At 47.5% G+C, this 13,334-nt stretch overlaps 1 long non-coding RNA gene across 3 annotated transcripts; it reads left to right on the top strand.

The window, feature by feature from the left end:
- The first annotated feature begins 1,074 nt into the window (after positions 1 to 1,074).
- Gm41394 lies at positions 1,075 to 10,139 on the top strand. Of its 3 annotated transcripts, none has more exons than XR_875642.2 (3): positions 1,075 to 3,250; positions 8,152 to 8,181; positions 9,724 to 10,139. It is a non-coding gene; the product is annotated as a predicted gene, 41394 (long non-coding RNA). The 3 variants fall into 3 exon arrangements; XR_001781757.1 differs by lacking the exon at positions 1,075 to 3,250 and adding an exon at positions 4,249 to 4,553; XR_001781756.1 differs by lacking the exon at positions 1,075 to 3,250 and having other exon boundaries at positions 8,021 to 8,181.
- Positions 10,140 to 13,334: the final 3,195 nt, after the last annotated feature.

Raw genomic sequence — 13,334 nt, 5'->3', positions numbered from 1 at the left:
AACACACATATACACAGACACATATACATACATGCACATACACATATACACATACACAAACACACATATATACATATATACATATACAAATACACATATACATATACACATACACAAACACACATATACACAGACACATATGCACATATACACATGCACAAACACAAACACACATATACACAGACACATATGCACATATACACATGCACAAACACACATGTACCATATATACACAGACACATATACACATATACACACACACAAACATACACACATGTATACACACATACATACACATTATACACACGAGCATATGCCTGAAATTCCAGAACTTAAGAGGCTGAAACAAGAGAATAGTCCTAAGTTCAAAGCCAGCCTGGACTACATCAGAAGTACCAGGTCTCAAAATAACCATTAAAAAAAAGTGCTGCACTGCCCAGGGTAAAACTCCTGTTATTTCCCCAGCTTCTACCCTCTTAGCTGCCCTTTTCCTCTCCTCTTCATCTCTCCTGTTCTAACTCTCCAAAGCTTTACAGTTGACCCCTGAGAGCCATGCTGCTTTGGGGCGACCATTTACTTCTGTAGTTTAGTCTGCAATTGCTGTTTTTTTACTCTTTGGATTTCCCAGGTCATAGCTCTTTTTCAAGTGTGACACTGGTAAAATACCAGAAAAGAAAGCTTGGGGACCCATGGCCTGGTGGTCATTGCCAGTGCTTGCCTGACATAGAAGATGGCCCATTGTGGTTATGGCTCAGAGGAAGGAGATGGGAAGGGAAGAGGGAAAACCAAGTTCTTTGCAGAGGTTGGGAAGCAGACACATACCAGAAGGGGGAGGGACAGAAGAAGCCACGCCCAGCGCTGCGGGAGGTGTGGGGGAGTGTGCTTGGGTTTTGGCCAGTAGCCAAAGAGAAGGGGAAGTTAAAAAGTGGGCGGGAGGGTCCTTAAGCATCTTCCTGGAGAGCGGAGCTCTGGGAAAGATGGGTGGGTTATCTTGCTAAAGGGACAGTTACTCCTTCCCACTCCCAGCACTACTTTCGGAGGACCAGCTTTTTAAGGAGAGGTGGTCTCCCAGGGAGGCAATTCCCTGGATTAACCCTTAAAAGGAAGAGATAACAGTATGTAGCTTTTAGGTAGCTTAGAACGTTGGTTAGGTCCGTTAGGTCCGGAACGGCTTCAACCGAAATCTGAGCACTTCATCTTTCCGTACAGTAATTTCAATCCTAAAGAAGGGCTTTCCTTTTTCTCGTGTTACCAGGGAAACAGAAAGGAGGGGTCCATTCTCAGTGGCCTGCTTAAAGCTGCACCTAGCTAGCTAGCTACCTGGCCCTTTTCATCTGGTTTTAGAGACAGGGTCTGTGTCTTTCAGACTGGCCTCAAGCGTATCACGTGGCAACTCCCACTTCCGCGTCTGAAGTGCAGAGGTTATAGATGTGTCTGTCCCCTTATCTGACTTATTTGGTGCTGGGAAAATCCAACCCAAGGCTTGCTACCTGAAGCCCGGGTTGTTTTGTTGATGTTGTTGTTTGTTTTGTTTGTTTGTTTGTTTGCTTACTTTTATCTGACTTGCCCAGTTCTTAGGCCTAGTCTCCTAGACTGACAATTTGAAACCTGTCATAGCCTTCTCAGTCTATAATGCAGAGGGAGCAAGAGCCTGCCTAGACCAAGCTCTGGAGGAACTGGGATGAACCTGAGGTGAGGTTACAGTTCACCCTCACTACAGGGTTTGCTGCCAAGGGAGAAGACAGTAGGGAAAAGGGTCGGGAGAGGTCGGCTGGTGTGGGGTGCTCATTTGTTTGGACTGGTCTTGCAGTAACCTGGTTTATCTGGCCCCTGCCATATTGGCAGAGGCACCTGTTTTGTCATGGGTGCTGCTGGAGCTTGCCGAGCAACTCTGGTGCGAGCCCCAGTGGAAGGGACTAACTGTAACTGCGCCCATGGAAGGGGCGAACTGTGTGTTGATTGTCATTCCCTGTGTTTGTTGGTTATCTTGTTCTGTGTTCTTGGACATCGGACTGACAATACCTTTGGACGTTGGACAGACTGTATCTACCTCATTAAACATCCTAGATAGCCACAGGAGGGAAGTTAGGAAAAGAGGAAAAGAACAAGTGAGTTACTCTGTGTTCCTCCGAATGGCCCACTCTCGAAGTAGGGTAGCCACCTGTGTGGACCTTTGACTTGCAGGTGATCAAAGCGGGAGAGGAGAGAGTCTTTAAGCCAGGAGCTCTCAGGCACCCATACCAAGTGACTTATGTAGATACCTGGAAAAGTCTAGTGGAGGACACTCCCCTCGTGAATAAAAGCCTTTCTTTCCCCAAGACCCACCTCACAGGTTCAGGCTGTCATGAGAAGTTGATCCTCCAAGACCCTTTACCAGCAGACCCGTTGCTCCAGGACCCTCCTCCTCCATATCCCCCTACCCTTGCCCCCCTGGTCCCACCAGCACCAGTAGTGGTTCTGGGATCCTCTGTCCATATGGAACCAGGGCTATTGCACCCCCTTTACTGGAGGGAGGAACGGGAGGAGACCCCCAACTTCTCAGTCCCACCATGCGGACACAAAGTCTGAGAGCCACCTCCCCTGATACCATGGTGGCTCTCCCACTAATGGTGTATGGGCCTCTGAAAAAGGGCAATCAGGCTATGCAATATTGGCTCTTCTCTTTGGCCAACTTGTACAACTGGAATGCAAAGCCCCACCCCTTTCCAAGAGGCAGATTAATCTCTTTGAGACTGTTTTATTTATAATGCAGGAAGCCAGAAACTAGAAAGAATACCCCTTGGACACAGGGGCACCATTGATTGACCAGGCTGTCGTGGACGTGGACAGCAGGCTCTCCCTGACTAGACCTGACTGGGACTTTAATATGGCAAAAGGCAAGGGGCACCTGAAGGTTCCCCCACCGCACTCCACTGGCAGGTTTCAGGGGCTGCATGACGACCCACACATTTGACCAAGGTACATGAGGTTAAGCAGAGACCAGATGCCCAGGCCTCCCCCGAGTATGTGCGCCAATATCCGATGTTGAGGGAGGCCCAGGATGCAACCAGGCTGCACGCTACCAGGCTCCTGGAACAAGGGATCCTGTGGAAGTGCCAATCACCTCGGAATACTCCCCTCCTGCCTGTGAAGAAACCTGGGGCCCAAGACTAAGGAGGACTGTCTAGAGGGGACTAAACGGCTCTTGGAGGAGCTGGGAGGACTGGGATACAGAGCCTCAGCCAAGAAGGCCCAAATCAGCCAGAGAAAAGTAAGTTATTTGGGCAACATGCTGAAAGGCGGCCAGCACTGGTTCAAAAGGAGACCATCTGGCATATCCCTCCTCCTGCACATCCCTCCTCCACACATCCCTCCTCCTGCACATCCCTCCTCCTGCACATCCCTCCTCCGCACATCCCTCCTCCTGCACATCCCTCCTCCTGCACATCCCTCCTCCTGCACATCCCTCCTCCTGCACATCCCTCCTCCTGCACATCCCTCCTCCTGCACATCCCTCCTCCTGCACATCCCTCCTCCTGCACATCCCTCCTCCTGCACATCCCTCCTCCTGCACATCCCTCCTCCTGCACATCCCTCCTCCTGCACATCCCTCCTCCTGCACATCCCTCAACCTGGTCACTCTGTTACCTGACCCAGACCTCAACCCACCAGCTTATGATAGCCAGCAGATTCAGGCTGAGGACCAGGGATAGCTAAAGGACCTCTCAGATTGACTGCTCCTTGGTTCACTGATGGTAGCAGCTACTTGGGTGGAGGGACAATGTAAGGCAGGGGCCACCATTGTGGAGAGCCACCTCCCCTGAAACCTCTGAGTGCCAGGTGGTCTGGGCAGAACCACGTCCTCTGGGAATGGCAGCCTAAAAGGCAGAGCTGATAGCTCTGACCAAAGCCTTAGACCTGGGAGCAGGCAAAAAAGATCAACATCTACACAGATAGCAGGTGTGCTTTTGCCACAGCCCACGTCCACAAGGCTATATACCAAGAGAGAGACTGCTCACATCAGTGGGTAAAGAAATAAACAAGTAGCAAATCTTGGATCTGATGAAGCCAGCGACTGTGAGTATCATTCATTGCCCAAGACATCAGAAGGAAGAGACTCAATGGCCCAAGGCAATAACCACACAATATATACAATATATACAATACATATAATACATACAATATATACAATACATACAATATATATATACGTGTATATATATATATATATATATATATACCTACCTCAGGTTCTGGGCCAGAAAGATAAAGCAGTGTAAGGTGTGCCAGCAAGTAAATGCTTATGCAGCCAAGAGTAAACAGGGCAAAAGGCCTAGGGGAGGACGGCCTGGGGTTTATTGGGAGGTGGATTTTGCAGAAGTTAAGCCAGGAAGATATGGCTACAAATACCTTCTAGTGTCTGTAGATGTTTTCCCTGGATGGGTTGAGACATTCCCCATCAAGCAGGAAACAGCTACTGTGGTAGCTAAGAAGATATTAGAAGAAAAATTTCCAGAGGTTACGAGTGCCCAAGGCAATTGGATTGGACAATGGTCCTGCTTTTGTTTCTTAAGGTAAGTCAGGGATTGGCAGAGATATTGGGGACTAATTGAAAGCTCGATTGTGCATACTGTCCTCAGAGTTCAGGGCAGGTAGTGAGAATAAACAGAACCCCTACAAGAGACCTTGACTAAATTGACCTTGGAGACTGGCCCGGACTGGTTGGTGCCCCTCCCCTTGGCCTACCATTTTAACCTGACCCCTTTTGAGATCCTGTTTGGTACCCCAACTCCCTTGGTGTCTACTGGGCCCTCCTAGGAGGTATCCCACAATATGAGATTTGGCCCAACACTGTCTGCCGTAAATGCTCCAGGGATGCCAGGGACCCCTCGCTGCTTCCAGACTGATGACTGGGTCTATGTAAGGAGACATCGGGCACAGTCACTGGAAACCCAATGGAAGGGGCCTTCCTGGTGCTACTAGCCATTCCCACAGCCCTCAAGGTGGATGGTATTGTAGCCTGAGTGCACACTTCCTATGTGAAAACTGCAGATGCCCCACACCCCAGAGACCCCCGCTGGATGGTACAGAAGATGGACAATCTGTTCAAACTCAAGATCACTCAGTCTTGATCATGACTGCCTGGTGTGGTACCTTTAGATTCTGGTTCCTTCCCCCCCCCCCCATCCTATGTGCCCATCTGCCAAACCTGTTACAGCACTCACTGTCCCTCTTCTGTTGGAATTGGGGGTGGCCTGGGCAGCCACCAGGATCTCTGCTTGGTCTTAACAAGGAGAAAATTATGAAAGTCTGAGGGGAGCCATTGATTTAGATGTAGAAGAAATAGAAACTTCCATCTGTCACCTTCAAGAATCACTGACTTCATTGTCAGAAGTAATACTGCAGAATAGGACTGGGCAGTGGTGGCACATGCCTTTAATCCCAGCACTTGGGAGGCAGAGGCAGGTGGATTTCTGAGTTCGAGGCCAGCCTGCTCTACAGAGTGAGTTCCAGGACAGCCAGGGCTACACAGAAAAACCCTGTCTTGAAAAAAATAATACTGCAGAATAGGAGGTCTATGTGCTGCCTTAGCTGAGTAGTGTTGCTTTTGTATAGACCATTCTGGGGTTGTTAAAAGACTCAATGGCCAAGGTGAGAGAAGGGCTAGCCAAATGAAGAGTCAGGGCTGGTTCAAGTCTTGGTTTAACTCCTCCCCCTGGTTAACCACCCTCATATCCACCTTGTTAGGACCCCCATTGTTCTGATATTGTTGACATTTTGAACTGCTTGGTTGCTTTTGTTAGGGAGCACAGTACAGCTAGTGATCTGAAAGCAGAAGATACAAAGAACTAGATACAGAAGACCAGAAGTATGAGCTATCAGAATACCAGCAATAACTTCAGAATTGAAGCTTGCACAAAGAGAAGGGGGGAATGAAGAGGTCAGCTCAGAGCTTTGGAATTTTCCAAAATTCCACTGGACCCCTCCCCTCCTGGAAGAGACAGGTCAGAGAGCATGTAGGCCAGAAGGGAGAGGCTGAGTAAGCCCTACTACCTCATTCCCTAAAGACCAATCATATTGTGCCTAGTTGCTGATGCTCTATTCTGCCCCTGGAAACCATATAAAAACTTTATGAACGGGCCTCTTCTTCAGGTCTGGGATGACCCCAGTGCACTGGAACAATAAATTCCTCTTGCTTTTTGCATCAATTCCAGCTCCAAGTGGTCCATTCTGGGAGTCCCCCGTAAGCTAAGGCTCACCAGAGTCTTACGGTCTCATTTTACAAGACGAGGAAAAAGAGCAAACTGTTCCAATAGAAGCAACACACAGAGTGGAATGGTGGCACAGGATGCAGGGAGCATCCTAAAGAGATGAGTGATGGACTCGGAGGCAGCTCAGTCCTTTTTTGGGTCTGTCCTGGGACTTCTGTTCATTTTATCCAGTACAGTGTGTAGTAAATGAAGAACAGGGTTAAGCTGGTGGTGGTTGTATGGAACGTGATCTTCCAGTGTACAGAACCTCAGCTGGCTGGCCGAGAGGTTCCATTGAGCTCTGAATGTGTATATATCAGATTTGATCTGAAGAAGGTTTTGATCAGAAGAGCTGAGTGCACAGGTGGGGGCACCAGGGGGCCACATCCAGCACCGGCCACTGGGAGTTCCTTTCCTAACAGTGACAGCGGAGTGCAAACACAGAGCTGTCTGTTTGTAAAAGACCTGTCTGGTGACTTTGACGTAAAGAATAAGGAAACACCAGGAAGCTGTTCTTGGGGGCAACCCTGGGCATCTGAGTCCCCTCTTCCTCTCTGACAGTGTCCTGTGTGTCATAGAGGCACTCACTAGTGCTAATCATCTGCCACACTAGCTCCCTTAGGTTTCAAGGGCTACATGTTATAGGGGTCTCTCACTGAGTTTCTGCTGGCTTCTTTCTAAAGGCCCATCTCTTAAAGGGCGCAGGAAGTTTGAGTGCAAATGGAAGACTCCATATGGCTTTTATGTGGAGACATTCCCTTATTGCTTACATCAAACAAAGTCAGAGAGGCCCAGAATTGTGGGGCAGGTCTCAAATCTCAGCTGCTCCAAAGACAGCAAGAGGATCAGAAGCCAAAAGCCTGCCTGAGCTACAGAGTGAGTTATAGGCCTGTCTGGGCAATTGAAACTGATGTGATTATAAAAAGATAGAGAGATATAAGGTATGTTCTATGAAGGTGTGGTGAGTTATGGGGGGAGGGGGTGCCTAGGCAGGCCCATGCCAAGGCATCCCTCCCCCTGAGGGTATAGTATAGAATAGTTTATTCAGGGCATGGGGAGGGGAATTAAGAGGGTAGTAGAGGCAGAGAAAGGCAGGGAGAAGGAGAGAGTAGAGAAGTAGAGGCTGGCCATGACCATGTGGAAAGAGAGGGAAGGGAAGGAGGAAGGGAGGGGGGAGGGGAAGAGCCCAAGAGGGCGAGAGAAAGGAGGGGGGAGGAGGAGGCAGACAGCCCCTTTTATAGTGGGTCGGCCTACCTGGCTTTTGCCAGGTAACTGTGGGAGTTTAGACAGAATGGTAACAAAAATCCTGTCTGAGAATAACCAGTCAAGAGAGGGCTGAGATTAAAGCTTGGTGGCTGAGAGCTCCGCCCGTGAGCGTTGGCTCAAACTCAGTACACCAGAGAAGCATCAAAAGGGCAGCAGAAAGCCTCACATGGCAGGGCCTGCTCTACAGTTACGGAAACTGCTGAGCACCGGGTCTAATGACCTCAAGGAGCTTAGCCGACTTTGTTTCACCTGGTTACACTCGAAGACCATTCATCTCTGAGTGAGTTTCTTAAACTCCTGTGCTGCAAATGAACTCCTTAATGTAGCAGTGGTGAGAGGGAGCCCTTCAAGTGATTAGGTCTTGACCTCTCCATGCTCCTGAAAACATTAACGCCATTCCCAGTAGGGTGAGTTATCCCAGGAACGGCAGATGGATGAGTCTGACACCAATCTCTCTCGGTCTCTCGTCTCTCGGTCTCTCTCTCCCTCTCTCCCTCCCTCCCCCTCCTCTCCTCTCCCCCTCCCCCTGCCCTCCCTCCTCTGTCTACACACACATACACCCCTCCTGTGCGCTGTGAAAGTCTGAGAGCTTTGTTTTGTTTTGAAGGCAGCTTGTTAATCCTCATGACTTTGTACTTTTCATTTCTTATTGTAGGCACTCAAATCGAGGCTCCTAATTATAGAGGTAAGCCCATATGCAGATAGCTTTTTAAAAAATTAATGTTTAATTTTGAGGTTGACTTCCGTCAGCCCCAATAGGCCCGTGTTTTATTTACCTCCCCGTGGCTGATCAAAAGCTTGTGCATTTAGGGTCGGGAGAAGTCTGAGCTCTTCATATCATTTTGGTTTTGTCTGCTCATATTTGTATCTAGATGTTACTGCCACCTCAAGCGTAAAGAAGAAACAAGGGAGATTTTCTCCAAGGCATAGTGGTGTTTGTTTGGGACTATCTTCCTGAAGGGGATTGAATCCTGCAGTGGGAACGCATCTGTACACACATAGTGTGTTTTTGAAGCCCCCACCCCCACCCCCACCACCCCTGAGTGGGGAGGAGCCCATGAGCTATTTTGAAACAATCGTCCTTGGTTAGACTGGTGTCAGTCTGAGACCGAGAAGCCAGTTGTTGGGGCAGATGTTCCAGGAGAGCATCTTTCACAGCAGGCTTTGGTAGCATCTGCACAGGCTAGCAGGCTAGCAGAACTGTTATCAGATAATCATGGATAAGAACTCAGCCCTTCCTTCGTAACTTCCTGGTTTATTTACTTAAAAAAATTTTTTTTTACTTATGTATACAGCATTCTGCCTGCATGTGTGACTATAGGCCAGAAGAGGGCACCAGACCTCATGGTTGTGAGCCACCATGTGGTTGCTGGGAATTGAACTCAGGACCTTTGGAAGAGCAGCTGGTGCTCTTAAACTCTGAGCCATCTTTCCAGTCCTTAAGATTTATTTATTTAATGTATATGAGTATTATGTATATGAATACACTGTTGCTGTCTTCAGACACACCAAAAGATGGCATCGAATCCCATTACAGATGGTTGTAAACCACCACGTGGTTGCTGGGAATTGAACTCAAGACCTTTGGAAGAGCAGTCAGTGCTCTTAGCCACTGAGCCATCTCTCTCTCCAGCCTGGCTTATTTACTTTAACAAATATAATTGACCTAAGTGACTCCATTTTGACTCTGGCAACTTTTATATTTTTTTCACATTGCTCTGTATATCCACTTGAAGTGGTGATTATTAACTGTGAGATACAGCAATTTGGAAGACAGGAAAGTATGTCTGTCTTCTGCTTGGGGAAGAAATTTCCACTTTTTCTTAGAAATCACTGGAGTATCCAGGGCAGCCTGCATAAGATGACTGTTTTGAAGTCACCTTTTTTTTGTGTGTGTATTTAGAGTTAACACCTTTGATATTAGTATAAACAATTATAGACACAAGTTCTGATACTTTCCTATATACAGAGCTTACAAAGACAAAAAGGAGTGTATTAGATATTTTGAAACAATCATCTTTGGCCCCGTGATGTACCAATTCCACTCAGAGAAATATTTATTATGAACTCGTTCTGGAAAGTTCTTTGGGAATCAATGGGCTCATGAAAGGATGTCCCAGTTGAGGCCTGGCTCCTCAAATCCTTGGGTTTCCACAATATGTTTACAAACTTGCCTTGTCCATACTCAATATGAATTCTTGTTTAATTAATATTGATATCTCCACAGAGTTCCCTCTAACACCCAGAGCTCAGTGAGGAGCCCAAAGTGCTTCCCAGCACTGGTTTGCCATCCCTCTCTTACTTCAGGCCCTCAAGGCCTACGTTTGTTCTCAATTGTGGTAAAACCACCTGGCCTGCGGAGCGCCATACAGTTGAGAGCCAAGACTGTTCCCTTGAGTAGCTTTGAACCTGTACTGCCATCTTGCTATCTGCTGCACCCCCGGCTTGAGAACCAACCCTCAGTTGACAAATACCTTCTTTATTATCCCCTGAACATCTGCTCGTGGGTTTATGCTTCAAAGGGGGACTGCTTGCTCGAGTGCTTTTCAAGGTCGTAGTGTCAGCGTCCGAGACTGACTGTGACCCTAACTGCTTAGAAGCATTTTCCTGCGGTGAATAAAGTTGCTTTTGGTTTAATTCTGACTTCGGCAGTCCTATCCTCATTATTTGCACCTCGTGACCCCAACACTCAGATTTCTTTTAAAAGGAAACACTGCCAATGGAAACAATCTATGTATACTGTGTCCTTTCACCTTGTCCCATGAATACCCAAGGCAGTTTTTACCATCGTCCAGACGTGGTCACTGCCGTTGGTTTGTGGGATATGCTCACTTCATTCAGGACCTAAGGAGCACACCTTACTGCAATGTAGAAACAGAAAGCATCCAGTGGAGCAATGGACAGGAAGGGCTTCTCAGTAAACTGCACTGGGGCTTGGGAGGCAGGGTACGGGCCAGGAAATCTTTCTTGTTCCACTACAACACAACTTGGATAACACAACTTGGGGAACACTTCTGTACTGGCTGGTTTTGTGTGTCAACTTGACACAAGCTGGAGTTATTACAAAGAAAGGAGGCTTCCTTGAGGAAATGCCTCCATGAGATCCAGCCGTAAGGCATTTTCTCAGTGATCAAGGAGGGGAGGACCCAGCCCATTGTGGGTGCTGCCATCCCTGGGCTGGTAGTCCTGGGTTTTATAAGAAATCAAGCTGATCAAGCTAGTAAGGAACATACCTCCATGGCCTCTTCATCAGCTCCTGCCTCTTGACCTGCTTGAGTTCCAGTCCTGACTTCCTTTGGTGATGAACAGCAGTATGGAAGTGTAAGCTGAATAAACCCTTTCCTCCCCAACTTGCTTCTTGGTCATGATGTTTGTGCAGGAATAGAAACCCTGACTAAGTTGACTTTTTCCTTTTTATTTTATTTTTTTAAGATTTATTTTTAGGGCATGGTGGCGCATGCCTTTAATCCCAGCACTTGGGAGGCAGAAGCAGGCGAGAATTTCTGAGTTCGAGGCCAGCCTGGTCTACAGAGTGAATTCCAGGACAGCCAGGACTATACAGAGAAACCCTGTCTCAAAAAACCAAAAAAAAAAAAAAGATTTATTTTTATTTATATGAGAATACTGTAGCTTTCTTCAGACACACAAGAAGAAGGCATCAGATCCCATTACAGATAGTTGTGAGCCATCATGTGGTTGCTGGGAATTGAACTCAGGACCTCTGGAAGAGCAGTCAGTGCTTTTAATTACTGAACCATCTCTCCAACTTTTTAGTTTTTGTTATTTCTAGGAAATGCAGAGCCAATATAAGACTTAATGAGACTCACAGTATATCCTTATAGCAATATTTGTATATTTGCGCTAGTGTCTCTTCCTACTCTGAGCCTGCCTTGATTCCCCGCTAATAGCTATTTTGACTTGTCTCAGTTCTGTGCTTCCTTAGTCTGCTGAGATATTTGTGCATACATTCATGTAGCAGGCTGCCTGCAAGCCGCCTGGGACAAGGCAAATGATATTCATAAGTGAAATACCTCTCAGGACATTCCCTCCCTCAAATGTGGCAAAGGGCATGAATAAACAGTCTCACGACGTTCTGTGACCCAAATGTCATTACAAATTTTGTCTTATTATGTCAAATCTGCTAAAGACACTTCACGATTTGTCAGCCGTTGCACAGCAACCAGTTAGGAAGCATGACCACTCAGAGAAAAGGCAGGCTTAAAGAGCCATGTTGAGTTTAGGTCCCAAAAGATCACGCACTATTCTCTCTCTGTCGTCTGTCCCTCCCTCCCTCCACCCTCCCTCCTCTCCTCCCTCTTCCCTTCCCTCCTCCCCTCCCTCCTCCTCCTCTTCCTCTCTGTTCTCTCCCTTTCTTTTCTTCTTCCTTCCCTCCCATTCTCATCTTCTTCCCTCCCTGAAAAAACCCCTGGTCCACCCTTCCCTATCACCTGTGTACCATTCCCTCTCTACTACTATGAGAACAAACTTGTGGTAGTTCACTGGAGAATGAGATAAGCTGTGTAAAGCAGAGTTGAGTTGTCCTAGCTGTGGCTACACTAAGTTCTGTAAGGAGTGAGCCATCATGTGACCACAGATGGATAAGTATTGTGTCCCACTCGACTGGCAAGAAAGACGCAACAAACCGGAATTTTCCGCGGCAAAAGCTTTATTGCTTACTTCTTCAGGAAGACCCCGAACTGGGAAAATGGCGCCGCTTTTATAGCCCGCAGCGTGACGTTTCAGCACCTGATATGGCGTGACAGCTCCTGATTCGTTGCTCGCCCATGACCCCACTATTACACCCCGAGAATGGGAGTGACTAGGAGTGAGTTCACTCTCGCACCTGCATACAAGGCTTGTTTACTAGTTAGGCACAGCGGAGGCCAGCGCCACGATTGCTCGCAGCACGGCTCTCCACAGATAAGTAAACCAAGCTGAGAGCAGCTGCTCCCAGATGAGCAGAAACACCCAGTCACAGAAGAATAAGTAGGCAGCTGTTACTTTAATCCCTTCAGCTTTGAGTTGTCTTGTTACATGGCAATAGCTAATTGATACAGATTCAGAAACATAGGTTGCATGACTGTTAGTGGTAGGCCTGTAGAATAGGAGGCTATTTTATTTATTCCTGGTTAAGGGGTTTTTCTACTGGCCCATCCTACTGGCCCATCTTGTGTTCCTCTGGAGAGCTGACCCCTCATCTTTAAAAAAGTAACCTCTGGGACATTGGGACTTCTAGCACAGTCAACAATGGCCGTATGGGGTGATGGATGGACATTTTTAAAAGATTCCAAGATTATTGTCTATATGAGTGCTTTGCCTACATGACCTATGTGGACCACATGCCTGTCTGGTACCTGCAGAAGTCAGGATAGGATGTGGGATCCCTTAGAACTGGAGTTACAGATGGTTGTGAGCCACCACGTGGGTGCTGGGAACCGAACAGAGGTCCTCAGGAGGAGCAGCCTGTGCTCTTAACCACTGAGCCATCTCTCAGCTAAGCCATCTGGTTAGCTCACGACAACGAACATCCTCACTCATAGACAATCCATGCAAATTTTGGAGAATGGATCTCTTTGAAGATAATCAAATAATCCCTGATTGTTTGGTAACTAGGTGGCATCACAGGCTACCTGCCTTGTCTCGGGCCATTTTCATAAACCCAAATGCAGTGAACTCTATTTAACTGTCCCCCTTAATATGTAGCATTACTCTGCACCGCTACACTTTGCCATCTAGAGTCAGGAGAAGCGTGAGCTGAGACTTCCTGGGTACTCCTGCTCCGTCCCAGAGTTTGTATTCCCTTGGCCTGATGTTTCACTGCTGACTATGACACAAAGA

This window comes from Mus musculus, chromosome 15, assembly GCF_000001635.26.
Source record: "Mus musculus strain C57BL/6J chromosome 15, GRCm38.p6 C57BL/6J".
In the NCBI taxonomy this organism is placed as follows: Eukaryota; Metazoa; Chordata; class Mammalia; order Rodentia; family Muridae; genus Mus; species Mus musculus.
The sequence above is the reverse complement of the archived record's forward strand: the minus strand, read 5'-3'. Positions and strand labels throughout refer to the sequence as shown.